Source organism: Dipodomys ordii, unplaced genomic scaffold, assembly GCF_000151885.1.
Source record: "Dipodomys ordii isolate 6190 unplaced genomic scaffold, Dord_2.0 Scaffold17, whole genome shotgun sequence".
NCBI classification, from domain to species: Eukaryota; Metazoa; Chordata; class Mammalia; order Rodentia; family Heteromyidae; genus Dipodomys; species Dipodomys ordii.
The window spans coordinates 477,834-490,701 of record NW_012267233.1 but is presented as its reverse complement, the minus strand read 5'-3'; the positions used below and the strand labels follow the sequence as shown (position 1 = coordinate 490,701).

The 12,868-nt window shown below is 35.1% G+C and overlaps 1 protein-coding gene across 3 annotated transcripts in view; it reads right to left on the bottom strand.

Annotated features, from left to right (window-relative positions):
* Trps1 (trichorhinophalangeal syndrome I) overlaps positions 1 to 12,868 on the bottom strand; it is a 232,228-nt gene that overhangs the window by 133,740 nt on the left and 85,620 nt on the right. The gene's annotated exons all lie outside the window — the stretch shown is intronic.

Genomic DNA, 12,868 nt, shown 5'->3' with positions numbered 1-12,868 from the left:
GGAAGGGAAGGGAAGGGAAGGGAAGGGAAGGGAAGGGAAGGGAAGGGAAGGGAAGGGAAGGGAACTTTCTTTATAAGTTTCAAAGTCCTGTAAAATCATACCAATGCATTTTGATAAGCACATTTCCTCCATGTGTTTTCAGCTTGTAAATCTTAGGAGAAACTAAAGTAAGCCAAGCACAAGAATGAGTTACTTCGATATTGCATAATTTAAAGATTTCTCTCTAAGACAAATTGAGAGAGAAAAGAAGGGAGGATTTAGTCATAATATTCAATGTGTATCCTATTAAGTTAAAACATGAATAAAGGGCTTGGTTAGGAGGGATGGAGGAAAATGATAAAAGGGTTGACAACAATTAAAAATCCATTGTACTTATAAACTGATTTGTCAAATGGCAACTCCTTTACACAATTACTTAAAAATAATAAAAATAAAATTTAAGAAACTTAAAAAATAAAGTTGGCTTTCTGGTCAGTTCAACCCTCTTTAAAGTTATGAACTCGTAAGTGTGATGCTTTGCTTTTTATTTTAACTAGAATAAAGTCAAGTATTCGAGCTTAAATCATTCCTCAAGATTAAAAGAGGATTACTGTGGGCCTTCATCATCTAAAAAAAGCTACTTCCAAAATTATAAAATGGGTCAGAACAACACAAGCACTAAAGTCAGTGATCAATATCAAGCCTGTCCCAAAATGGAATTCATGAAGAAAAATTTATTTAGAGATCTTACAACGTTAATGAGGTAGAGATATCTTTGCTGGGGAAAGCCAGAAAGTTAGCAGAGAAAACAAAGAGAGTGTTCATAAAATCCACTACAACCACATAGCTAAGGTGTAAAGAGGCCATTTAAATATCTAGGTTACTTTGTGCCTCTTGAACTATTTTGAACATTCCAGGGAATTGCTGCTGAATCCATTTTAGAGAAGTCCCAGATGCAAAATTAGATGTACTTAGAGGAAAAGTTAAAAGAGGAACTTTGACAACCATGAGAGGATAAAAGAATGGTGGGTGGAGGGTGGAGGGTATAAAAGAATTTGTAGGCTAGTGTAAACTTCCCATTTTGTTATAAAGTTTACTTTTATCAACTTAAGAGTCTTTTCAAAACCTAAAGGGAATGAATAACTGGAAGTGATAGTCAGTGCATATTTATGATTTTACAATCTACCTGATAGGTAACTAAGCAAAGAAACAAATAATCCCCTCCCCCTACCTCCTCTGCTGGCCACTGACCTGAAATAAACCTCACTGGCTATGATACGGACACTGAGCATAGCTGGACCACTGAAGTATTAAGTACCAACAGTTAAGCATAAAAAGTCCCTCCTGAATTAGTAACACCAAGTAAAACCTCAACTTCAATGTAGAAGGTTGTTTTAGGAGGTGAGGAATGTGCTTAACCCCACAAACTACCATTTTCACATGAACATTCCCTTACCTTGTTACTTTAGCAAAAATTCCTAGTACAAAAGCCACAGCTTTATTTTCATAAAGACTAAGTTAACATTAACATTAATCATGGATTAGTGCTATGATTACATGGTACTAACAGCTCTCTCAATCTTAATGTTTCAAAACATGGCATAAATGAAAGGTCCCTGTTATACAGTGAGGTATAGGAATGTTTCACTTACATTTTTTAATGTAGATAGCTTGTTTATTCACACCTACCAAGCATTCATGTACAGTCTGAGCACCTGTATGTAAGGTTTATCTTCCCAAAGGACTGTACACACCACAAAGACAAGGGCTACACCTTAGCTCAAGTTAACTTCTGTACACAGTCTCCAGTACACTCTAGGCTGGCCAACGGCCTTGTTTTTGATTTAGGAAAACTTATCTCAATAAAAGACAGGCCACATTCTTCAATATGATTTGTATTAGGAGAAAGATGATAGTTGGCTCTCTCAACTTGCTTAAATTTACATCTTTCCATTAGAGTTGTTTCAAAACTGTTCTTACCAACAAAGGGTATAATAACGGGGGGAAAGGTTATACATTAAAAAAAACATAAAAGTTGGACATAAAAAGACCCAACACTATAAAATAATGGAAAGAGAATTGTACCCTTTCTTTCCTAACCTGCTGTAAGGAACAATGTACGTTAAGTGAAGTCAAAAGCCTTCACTTTGAAGTGACTGGCTCAAATCACAACTAAAGCAAAGTAGAAAAAAAAAAAAAAAGACAAATAACCAAAGGTATGAAAAGTATCTAACCTATTCTGATCACCAACAAGAAGACTAAACCAAGAATAAATACTATAGTACTAAAGTAGGACAATTATGCACCTAAAGTAAAATGTTTCAAAAGTCACTATAAGTAGATACTTAGTGACTACTGACTTCCACTGAACTTGGACAGGAAAGGTGACACCTTACTTATCATACAGCACATCTTGATGAACAGGTCCTCAAATATCTTTCAAAGCTGAAATACAAAAATAAGTTTACATTTTCCTGATGCTTTGTAAATGTCTTATGAGTAATAAACAATGATAAATATGTGAAATTAGCGTAGTACAAATAGCAAAAGAAGATACAATATTTAAAGGCTGTAGGATGGTAGATAAGAGAATCCTACCTTAGAAGAGTCATTTTAAAAGTGTTTGTGCAGAAAATGAAGATTATGGCCTGTGTTTTGAAGCTTTGGAAATTCTCTTATTCTAATTGTTGAAATGGTTAAAGAAAATTGCTTTTCCTTTTCAAAATTCTTCATAACTTAATTTTAATTTTTCTTTTAAAAATTCAATATTAAACAGTGAAAATGTAAGTTTGGTGCGTCACACAAATTTGTAATTACAATAGTCAAATTACAAAGAATCTTGCCCATGCATCTTCTTCAAAGCAGAAAAGTAACACAGTTTAGTTGGTCTTGTGACAAAATGTTTAACCAATCAATACTAGTTTTAGGTAAGCAGGGGGGAAGGGGAAATGTTGGACTTTAGAAAAACTTAAATAAAACCACTCTGTGGGTAATTTGAAATAGATCAAAATTAGGACCAAACAAAAATTTTAAGTATGTTTTTCACTATTTTATGTAGAAGGCACTGCACAGATATGAAAATACTTGTTCTGTTTCCCAACAGCATTATATACTTGCTTAAATGAAAACAAAGAGAGTAAATATATCCAAGCAGAAAGAGTGTATAACATTTCCGTCATCAAGGTCAACTTGGTCTTAAGCAGTGAAAGAAAGCTCTGTGTGTGTGTGTGTGTGTGTGTGTGTGTGTGTGTGTACCCACGTGCAAAAAAGAGAGAAAGAGGAGAGAGAGAGAGAGAAAAAGAGAGAGAGAGAATGTTTTCTCTGTTTCCATTAGTTCTATTAGATTGCCAGGGATTTGAATTGAAGCTTGCTAATCACTTAAGGCAAATGGTGTGATCACATAGATTAGAGAAGCGCAACCAGCCTCAACAAGTACAACACAAAACACGGATGCTGTAAACCAAACACTGGTCTGCTATATTATACCTGCTAGTAATGACTGGATCTTTTTTAAAACAGAGGAAAAGCAGCAAGCATAATCCACTCATCCAACACTCAACATTAAAGAGAATTGGGAGTCCTTTTAAGGTAGATGAGAAGTCCTTCCAAAGTGGTAGGTGGGGGTACACATAGAAAAAAAAATGTCTTCTCTCACTTTCCTGTTGTCTGCATTGTCATATTGGCCACTCAGAGCAAAGGCAATTTGACACTAAGTTCTGTAACTAACCTGGTCCAGCAGGATTTCTCACAGACCCTGCACAAAAGACTAACCCCTTTACAAAGTACTCATTTCAGATTTATGTCAAGGTTGAATGAACTGCAACCAAGGAACTGAGCTCAAAACATTGAAGTCTCCTCTGCTGATCACTAAACCAGTGGTTTTGCCAGAAGGGAAGAAATTAAAACTTTGTACTCTCTTATTTCCTTTTATGCAAATGTGGAAAAGAGAAAATTCCAACAGAAACTGAAGGAGAGCCATATACTTTTTGTTCATTAATCTATATGGAGAAAAAAATTAAAACTTTAAGGTTACCATACAATCTTACTTTAACAATTTAAATATTCTAGGGGAGCTAATAAATTTTAACTTGTACTCACAGGCATTCCTCAGTCTTTGCTAGATAGGATTTAACTCCCATAACTGTCATAACACTAGAACTCCCACTGAGGTATTAGATATTATGATAACTGGAGCAATGATAATGGGTATTGCTGGAGTATATGCTTCCTAAGGGAAATGAATGTAATCCTCACCAATGATTCTGTTACCAAGAAATCTCTAGATGTTGCCACTATTGGTGAATTTTTTAAATGTACTTTCCTATGAATTTTCATTGCTAACTTCTGCTCTGAAGAGGCCTGGAAAGAACTGGAAGCATCCTAAGTATCATTATTTGGCTCCTGTTAAAATCTAGGTTCAAATCTTACTCCAATCACTCCTGCTTATAAACTGAGCCTACAAATACTGTGAAAAGCCTCAGTGGCCAGGAGTTTATGCTAAATTGAACATTACACAATGAAGAACAGGAAAGAAAACATCAATAATTAAATAGAGAACCATGAGGTATTGACTATGACTCAGCTATAGGCATTGGGAAAGAAAAGCTATGCCATAGCTTTCACAAGGTGTTTTTAGTCCTATACTAGTGCCTTTAACATTTAATTTTGCCTTTTCTGTTATGGCCATCTGCTTATACCAATGTGGTTTTTTTTTTGTTTTTCAAATAAGACAGTGTATACTCAATTATTGGTAGAAGAACAAGGGGGAAAAAAAAAACCTACAGAAGAGCCTGATGACTCAGGCATAGTGACACAAAAGTTCGAAACAAAAGTCCAGAAAGACTATATTCATTTATACAGAGAGAAATGATTATTTTATTTCATGTAACTGGACAATATGGTGACAGATGGGTGAAAGCTTCAAAATAATTGGTGTATGTTTAAACAGCTGATAGTGCCCATTACACATACCGTATGGGCCACCAATTAGTTGATTTCAGTGACGGGTGCCAAAATACTGAGAACAACCAAGTTCCTCCCAGCATTGGTAGCCCAGGACTTACTGTCCATTCCTGCAGCTGACATGAATAAAGGAAACAAACATGTCTATTGACAACAAGGCATCAAAATGCACAAATTGGCTGGTTGTTTTTGTTTTGTTATTTGGGGGGAAAGGCTACTTCTCTGACCACTGTGACACCTGTGGTGTCAGCCCCCATCAGACCCCATGTTCTTTTTATTTGTTTCTAAATCATCACCTATACTTGTGACTGACAAAAAGAAAGCCATAAAAACTCAATCAAACCCTTCTTTGCACTCCAAACGATATAAACAGGAGTCTCTAATAAACATGGAGGCTTCTTAGGAGAGAAGAGAATAGATGGAGAACACTTAAGGAGAAGTGTTTAACAGGTTACAGCCAGTACATCACTGGACACAGAAGAACTCCCAATTTGGTCTGGTATTTTGAAAAGAGCCTCATCTACATTCACTTGAATTTCAACTGAAAGACTTGGGCCTGCATTCAGACTTCTGATGTGACAACTCTGGGGTGTGAAACAAAGAAGCCTGCTGACAAAGGGAAAGTGGTTAAGTGGTGCATAACAATGTGAGCTGTTTGCTAGAAAAGTGCTGACAGCCACAGGTGTTTTCCTTCTTAAAGTTCAGAAGGCTCTCACTAGTGGCTCTCCAACACCAGCTTTTAGCAGGGCAGCCTGCAAGAAGATACAAATTTATTTCCACAATCCCAACAGTGTATATAGTACTGGGAAAGTCTCCGTGTGTCCAGAAACTCTCAGAAGAGCTAGCCGAACATCAAAGACGGTTTAGATTGCAGATGCACTAATGAGATAAATGAAATATTAGTGGATCTCTATTGTATTTAATTATACTGGAAAATAACCCTTTTATATATTTCTTTATAACTAGACACACTGGAGTTTCTTGTTTCAATTTTATTTTCCATTTCATGAGCCTGTACTTTCATACATACACTAGTAAACTCCCCAAAGTACAACAAATTTACCATTTTTAAATTAAAATGAAAAGAAAAAAAATCACACTCCATTTTCTCAGCTATTGTAATTTGGTAGTAAATGGAAAAGTTGTCTTTCCCAGGTACAGTAACTGAGAAAATGACCCTAAGGGCTAACTTAGTCATAGCTCTACTGACCGTACTGGGGACCGAAGTAATGCAGCAATGCTAATTAAAGTACATATTTGGTACAGTAAAAATAGCAGCAAGAAATGTGAAGCATCATGCTTTGTAATTTACTATTTCTTATCATACAAGTTAAAAAACCCAAACCATTTACTTAAAACTATTAAGTGGAAGGAATTTCTGTGCTCTCATATGGCCAACACTACCTACCTAATCTTATTTCATACAAGTTATATCCACATGATGACATATATTTTGATAAATTCATGGTCACACTAAATCAGGAACATATGTAACTACTCATATCTTTCTTTAGTGCCAAAAGGTGTGTGTGTTAGTGTGTTTGCCTGTGATTAAGGGGGGTAGGGGAGGGCAGGGTAAGAGAGAATATGAATCTGGTATAAGATACTGGTTTAGGTCTCAGTAGATGATCAGAGAATTTCCATGCATCAAGAATTCTGGACATCCACCAATCTAGATAGGCTGGCTTGGTTAGAACATGAGGTCACCTACTAGATTGCCCAAAGGCAAGGTAGGCAGAACTGTGAAAAGAAGCAGTGCTAAATCTTCTGTAAGCTGAAACAAAGAGTGAAAGAGTCAGCCTATTGTTGGGGGACAGTTGGGCAAAATAGAAAATGGAGGAGACCTATGTTTTCAAAGTATCCACAAAGCAGAAAAACCCAAGGTGAGATGAGCCCAAGTCTACAGGACACTAACAGAGGTCCAGTATCCACATTCCCTAAGCCACCATTTCAGGCATTTCGTTGTTTTTATGTCTCTTCTTTTTCCTCTTTCAATATAATAGCCAGCTGGCACACTTAAGGCCATAGGAAATGTGGGAAATAATAGTGTTCCAGAAATCAGATTGGAGGGAGGAAAAAACAGAATGTCATCAATTTTGCCATTCATTAAAAATATATACATACAATAACTGTTTGGGACATAAGGGCAAGCAGATCTTCTGATTATATGTAAAAATTTAAGAAAGTTATGATAAATGTGGGACAGTCAAATATTTTTATCTGTACTAAAAGTCTCGCTATATGTAATTTTCCAATTTAACCGAGTAAATTGATACATATATAGAATTTCCTCAAAGAGTCCTATAAAAAGAAGAAAATGGAGAACAAAACTGATTTAAGACAGATAATACAATTCTACAGATTCAACAGCACGTACGCTGTACTTCTGAACACAAACACTATTCTTCTGGAAAAAAATTAATTTTCCTGAATATTTCTAATGACAGAGTTTATTCTACTGAACAGAGAAGCTGGTTGATAGCACCAACTTGTATGTTTTAGTTTCAGCCACATTATACTCATTCCAAATACAAAGAGATAGATGGATAAAAATGATTTGACTCACCACATGTTGACAAGAAGTATCTCTAATAAGTGCCATCAAGGGAAAAAATGTATAAGTACAGATAGAGAAACACTGTATAAAAATTCCTGGTTACCAAATTTTTTTTTCCACATGTCAGTTCTTCTTTCTACCTTCCTTGTCATTCTGACATAAGAAAATTCTGACTGGACACAGTTACTTCTCCAATCATTTGATGATATTAGCAATGGGAGATCCATCTTAGCATCATCTATCCACATAAAATGTGGATTTTGACATAACAGTTCCATGTCTAGAAACTGGGAAGGACTTGTGAACAAGCTATCTATAACAACACCATTTTTAACTTAAGAAAATAGAAGAAGGCTGCTCGGTTATAAATTTAAAAGAGAATTCAACTTCTTATATCGAGTCATATATTCAGAAATACATTCAAAGAAAGTGTAAAAGAAGCAGGATTTGAAATAAATATTGCTAAAGGGACTTAAAGGTTCTAAACGGCTTGCTTTTAATAAAAGTTTCCAAGACCCAAAAGCAAGCAATCTTGTAAAGAAATGTGTCACTATGTACTCTGGGCAGAGATGGAAAATCAAAAGGTGCTTCTTAGTTCCATAGTAGATTCTCATGTAAACACTGGACCACATAAAGGCCATTGATTCAAGAACTTGGTAGATCAAGAAATAAGTGTGTATCAGAGGATTCTGGACAACCACCAAGATAAACAGGCTAGCTTGGTTAGAATGGGAAGCTTCACACTCAATTGTCCTAAGGCAGGGTGATAACAGAATTGCCTTCCCTGTATAATCTACAATGTGGATGTGATGACCCAGTGTTTCCTGTATCTCTTTCTGGAAGGCCATGGAATGGTCACAATTCTGTCTAAGTGGTCATGACAAAGAGAGTTCAGTGATCTTCTAGTTCAAAGAAGCTATGATTTGATTCCACTCATACAGGTTTTAAGTCAGTGTTCTTTATTTTCAGAGCATTTTTTGTAAGGGGGGTCCAGTCATGGGGCCTGAACTCTGGGCCTGGGTGCTGTCCCTCAGCTCTTCAGCTCAAGGCTAGCGCTCTACCACTTGAGCCACAGTACCACTTCTGGCTTTTTTCTTTTTGCTTATGTGGTGCTGAGGAATCGAACCCAGGGCCTCATGTATTCAAGGCAAGCGCTCTACACTAAGCTACTTTCCGAGCCCTTTCAGAGCATTTTTCTGTTTCTTAGCATCTGTGTTAAAACAGAGTCAAAAATATACCACATTATGACATGGCATGCCCAAAAGATTACATGAGCTAATCCTTGTGAAGTTACTCCTCATCCTTTTTAGCGCTGCATACCAGAATTAATAATTTTTGAATTTTTGAAATGCCAGTTCTGGGGCTTGAACTCAGAACCTAGGTACTGTCCCCTAGCTTTTTTAGGCTCGAGGCTGATGCTATACACCAACAATCACAGCTCCACTTTTGGCTTTTTGCTGGTTAATTGGAACTAGGAGTCTCAGGGACATTCCTGCCCAGGCTGGTTTCAAACTATCCTCAGGATTACAGACATCAATCAGCATTGGTACCAGGATTAGAGAGTGGGATTAATCATTTTGAAGCTGGATGTTCTCATTCTCTTCTTTAAAATCCAGAAGGTTGTTAGATTTTCATTATATAATTTACATAAAGATGTTCAACAAATGAGTACTGTGGTCAAAGATATTTTTCTTTAATTCTACTGAATTTATCTGAAAAGTTAATCTTTCATGTAGTAATTTCTGTCAGATGAAATAAAATGTACTGCTGCTTTAAAAAGGCAAAAGTATTTTCTTCAGAAGGCCATTAAAAAAACAACACTCAATATAATTAATCAGAGCAAAATTTCAACAAACCCCATATCGTTAAGCAGATACAGATATTTAATGATTCTATCATTTCAAACACAGATTCCTTTTATGAACACTTATCAATATAATCCCAATTATATTACTCTGTAAGGCTGCCTACAGTATCTTGGCTCAAAATAGAGTCTACTGAAATAGACTTTACTGCCACTCTGATTTAGTATCTCACTTTCCCTTATCAGCAGATGAGAAGCCAAGTACTATTTAAATCCATATGTCTTCCATAGGCATAGTTCAAATACTAAATAAAAAAGATGAACAAATGTTTTAAAGCTAACCAGATTAGCCTTTAAGTGAAAAAAGCAACAAAGTGAGGTTTCATTTCCTGAAAATGACTTTTACTACATCACATTGAAATGATTGAAGAAGTTACATCCTTGTAAACCACCCAGATAAAAATAACTGACTGTGTAAGACAAGTTAACAGTCAAAGACCTTCCTGACTTTGGTTATTTTTTTCATGAATCCTTCCCTGGATTCATGAATCTTTGACTGGATTTCTAATCCTGGCAAGCAATGAATCTGGTAGGCGAGGGAATTATATTGAAACCACAGATCGATACTCGGGATAAAAAGAATAGAATAATTTACTAACTTTATATCCATGAAATTTCCCATCCCCTCAATGATTTTCCTGTAAGGCCAAGCAAACAGAAAAATATTTGAAGATCAGAGCTGCCTGCCTTTATAGATCTCAGTTGCATGGGGGGGAAAAATATATACTCTGGGTTATATTTTTGTTTTTGTTATTGTTTTTGTTTTTTGCCAGTCCTGGGGCTTGAACTCAGGGCATGGCCACTACCTCTGAGCTTCTTTTGCTCAAGGCTAGTGCTCTACCACTTGAGCCACTGTACCACTTCCGTTTTTATCTGTTTATGTGGTACTGAGGAATCGAACCCAGGGCTTCATCCATTCTATGCAAGAACTCTACCACTAAGCCCCATTCGCAGCCCCCCAAAATCTGAATTTTTATTTATCTCCCCTAGCCAAGGAGATTAAGATGATGAGGGTAGGTTTGTAGTACAAACTTGAGATATAATTTTTAATATATAAATGCTAACTAATTCTAGTCTTCTCACTAACGACTTAGATGCAGCACAAAAAGTAATCATATTTACCAATATCATTTGTTTATATATTATATTTTCAGCACTCTAAGCTTTTAAATCTCTGATTTGGTGACAAACTGACCAAGATAAGCAGATCTGTTGCTCACTTCCTCTTATTTTCGGCCTAGGACTTAATATTCTAAAATGTATCCCTTCTTCAGAAGCAAGCACTTACATGAATCTTTCTTCACATTTAGGTTCAAAAATCGTGAGTGAGTTTTGTTTTTCTTTTTAAAGAAATTATTATACAGGAGAAAAAAGAGTAATTTTGGATTTATTGTTTTGGATTTTTCTTTGTTTTGCCAGTCCCAGGGCTTGGAACTCAGGGCCTGGGCTCTGTCCCTGAGCTTCTTTTGCTCAAGGCTAGCACTCTTATCACTTGAGACACAGCACCACTTTGGGCTTTTTCTGTTTATGTGGTACTAAGGAATTGAACCCAGGGCTTCACGCATGCTAGGCAAACACTACCACAAAGCCACATTCCCAGCCATCACGGTTTTTTAAAAACATAAACACTGTAGGTTTGACTGGTATATTTTAGAGGTTACAAATATAGCAGCAGATTGCTTTCCTACATTAGAGAAAAAAATCATCTGTGAACCCTAAGAAATCACTGATTCCTGAGATCACTCAGAAAAAATAAATAAATTTAAACATATCCCAAGAAAACTCAAATAATTTTATTATTATATGAACTACAAATTACTATAAGTGATTTTTTCCACAGCAAATAGCTCACAAATAATGTATGCAAAAGGTTCCCCAAAACATGAATGTAGTAATGGTCTATTAATCTTTCAATCCTACCAAATATTCAAATACAAAGTTATACTCATAAACCTAATTTAAAATTGTATGGGCAAGGTGACAGTAATTAAAAGTGGTTTTCACATTTTAAAATATGCATCTATTTTCTTACAGCTCTATTCACTTGAAAATATTTTGCCAATGTATTGAGTTCTATAGAATGACTATACATTCATCATGAAGGTCCAAGCTGGGGAGTCTATCTGTAAATCCAATTGTATTATATATTTTTGTTTATATTATATATTTCTGTTTGAGATATTTATCTACCTATTGCTGGATTAGCTATTATAAAACAGCTCTAGATTGATTACATAGATGAGTGGTTCTTAAGTCTTGAAATCACGTAAAAGTGGTCTAGAAATAAAACTCAAATGTCTGATTTTAAGGAAAATTGTTACGCCCAGGGCAGATCCTTTACTTTTAAGACCATTATATATCTTCAGACTATTTTCAAAGAACTACCATAAATTCTGTGATCATCACACAACAGAGTGGGGTTAATTTTTTTAAGACATTTTAATTTGTACTTATTACAACAAATGCCAAGGAAAAAAAAACTTAAAGACTTTTTTTCCCTTAATATAACAAGGGTAAATAGAGTAGTAAAAATACATAATGAGGCTTATGTCTCTGATCTAAATTGTTTAAAAGAACTGAAAGCCTTAAAGCTTGGAAGATTTTAATCAAGATTTCCATTAACTGGCCTATGAATATCCTCAGGATTGTAGAAATCTTAAACAAAAGCGAGAGTAGAATGCTTTTAAAAATGACTTGATGTAATACAGCATTGACATATAACAGTTTTAACCATTACACAACAGGTGATATACCATAAGCAAGCATTTTAATTCTTCTCAATGATAAAATATGGCATAAAAAATTAGCTTATGGATTAAATCCAAAGAAATAAATAAGAACCTTAATACTTAAAACTAAAAGATAATAGTTCTTACATATATCATTCAGAGTCCATATGACATACATTTTTAAGTATATACTCATGTATGTTTCATATGCTTTTACTTGATCATATACATGCAATGACCTTAAACAAGAGATTTCTCATTTATATTTGACTAAGAGCTATTCCCATGCACATCATAAAAAGTAAATTTTCTAAATCTTATTTATATTATTTCAATTATTCATTTTTATTTCAGACTTGAAATATCAACCTTCCTCCTATATGGCTTACTTACACTGTCCCTTTGCTTTAGTGTATTATAAGATACTTAAAGCATATTTCACCATTCTGATTATTCTCCATGTGCCTATTCACCTTGCTCTGTCTTCACCTGCTGCAAGTGTTATCATTTTTCATCTTAAAATAGTGCTCAGAATATCACTAGTAAACAGTAACTTTATTCTCTTCACTATATATGACTTGTTCTTTACTCAATGTCACTCTCTTCTTCTCTTATTCCTTTTATGGAAGTCTTATTTTTATTATTGGTGGTATTTCTCAAGCCTGTTAGGAAAATATCTTGTCAGAAACAAACTTTGCTTTCATAAATATCAATAAAATTATGTTTCACTGAAGAGGGGAGTGCCTACCCATTACTATAATTTTAATCAGAATATCA